Raw genomic sequence first — 2,404 nt, forward strand, 5'->3', positions numbered from 1 at the left:
CAGTCCTGGATTGTGAGAGGGTGCAGGCTGGGCTGAGGGGACCCCTGCACACCCTCCCCCCCACCACCCCGCGCATGAATTTCGTGCATCAGGCCCCTAGTTTGGAAAGAATTACAGTATAACTGGTAGGTGCAAAAATAGTTATAGAGAGTTACCCATGGCCTTCCCCCAGTTTACAATGACAATATCTTACAAACCAAGAGATTAACATTGGTACAATGTTAATATAGGCCTTTTTCAGTTTTCACCAGTTTTTGCATGCACTCATGTGTGTGCAGCTTTTTTTTACACATCACCCATATTTCATCACCACAATCAAGACACTGAAGTGTTCCATAAGCAACAAGGAACTCAATAGCTCATGATATCCCTTCATAGTTGAAGCACACACCCACCACCTGGCAAACACTAATTTCTTCTCCATCTCTATAATTCTGTCATTTCGAGAATATTATAGAAATGGAATCACAAACACTATGTAACTTTTTGAGATAGATTTTTTTTTTTATTTAGCACAATGTTCTTGAGATCCATTCAAGTTGTATGTAATAATAATCCATTCCCTTTTATTGTTGACTATGATTCCAAGATATGGATGTATCACCATTTGTAAAAACTGAGCAAAAGAAATATACACTGTATCTGTGTTTCTTCACAGAAGTTGGGGAAAATCTTAAATATTCCTGAAGTAATACTAGAATATATTTTTATACATGGTGAAATCTTTGAATTAAAAATATTAATGTGCACAATTTTCTTCTCTCATAGGAATCTTTGCTATAGAGATTTCTGATATGCGAAAAGATTCTTCACATCCTTGGGAAAGGTCAAAATGTCAATCTGATTTTTTTTGCTATTGATTGCATTTATTTTTGAATCCTTGACAATGTTAAATGTATATATTAACTTTGTGCCTCTGAATTTCTGTTCTCATGTGCCATATTACAGTGATCAGAGATGACTTACTAAAACAAAAATGCATGTGGCTCTTTCTACCCATACAGTAATAGTGAGTGTAAAGTCCACTTACTTCACTATTGAATACTGTTATGTTAACTATCCGGAGTAAATAAAGAAGCTTGTAAAAAAGAAGGAAAAGTGTTCTTTACAAAACTATGTGTTTTTTACAAAACTGATTTCCTTACCTTTCTTGGTCTCTCAAATAATTGGTAGGTTATTTTTCTTTGTTACTTATCCTTTCTTGATGGGGAAGTTCTGCCAAAATAGGCACAGTTTACTGATCCTGGCCTGGGTCCCAATATGCCACTTTGGACCCAGCCTGATGTAAATTCCAGGCCATAATCTGACTTCAAAGCAGCAGATAGTAGGAGTGTGTCAGGATTTTTAAAACCATAATATTGTACCACTGATTAACATACATTTCTGCAATTGTGTTTAATTGCAGAAAGGCAGGTGATGCTATATCTGTCAAGAATGTAAGATTTTTTTAAATCTGTATTTTTAATAAGTTTTCTTTAAAACATTAAAGTACTGCAATCAATTTAATTGCCATTTTATTTTTTTATTTTTTTGCCTGTGGCAGATGTTTGTTTTCAGAGTAACCACTCCATTGGCGCTTCCTTATTTCCCCTAAACCCCCCTAAATCTCTTATCCTTTCTGTCCATTGACTTTGAATTAAGGGCCCGAACACTACTGCATTTTACTGATATTAGCTGTTTGTATTCTTGCCATTTATTTTTAAAAATCTGTCATTAATAGTATTCATAGGATGTAGACAGTTTCTCATTGTATACAGTCACTATTCAGTATGACTACAATAATGTAGGATGGGGACCTGGTTTAGGTCTTGTTTAATCATTATCACTCTGATATTTTGCCATAAGGCCATGCTTCATATTTACTTTAATTTGATTTTTAAAAACCTTGAGACTTATTCATCTAGTTCAAGACACTCATTACATATTGGTTTAAAAATTGAATAATTTAAAATATGGTGTCCTTTTATAAACAGTTTGGACAATAATATGAAAAAAGTTTTTGGTAAAAACAGTTGTTGGTGCTAATATTAAATAATCTACACTAATAAAAGAGAAACATGGTAATTGGCGTACGACTGCTACCCTTCCCATTGGCTAATCAGAAAATATGCAAATTAACTGGCAGCCAAGATGGCGGCCGGCAGCCAGGCAGCTGATGCGAACAGGGAGGCTTGCTTGCTCCAACGTTCCCAGCGGGGCTTCAGCCGGCCGAACCGCAACATTGTATCAAATACAGACGGTAAACAAAGGCCAGAAACCTGTTTTCAGCAGCCAAGGCCTCAGAGCTAAAGCTGGCCCAGAATAAAAAAAGAAAAAGAAAAAAAGGAGCGGTTGGGAGCTTCAGTCACCCCCAGCCTGAAAACAGCCCTCAGCCCCTCACCCAGACTGGCCAGGCACCCCAGTG

The 2,404-nt window shown here is 36.7% G+C and overlaps 1 long non-coding RNA gene across 1 annotated transcript in view; it reads left to right on the top strand.

Moving 5' to 3' along the window:
• The window catches only part of LOC102762114, a 13,149-nt gene extending 11,760 nt beyond the window's left edge, over positions 1-1,389 (top strand). The window contains exon 3 of the long non-coding RNA XR_436151.2: positions 769-1,389. This is a non-coding gene — a long non-coding RNA (uncharacterized LOC102762114). The remainder of the gene's footprint in view (positions 1-768) is intronic.
• The last annotated feature ends 1,015 nt before the right edge of the window (positions 1,390-2,404 follow it).

Source organism: Myotis davidii, unplaced genomic scaffold (genome assembly GCF_000327345.1).
Source record: "Myotis davidii unplaced genomic scaffold, ASM32734v1 scaffold1065, whole genome shotgun sequence".
NCBI classification, from domain to species: Eukaryota; Metazoa; Chordata; class Mammalia; order Chiroptera; family Vespertilionidae; genus Myotis; species Myotis davidii.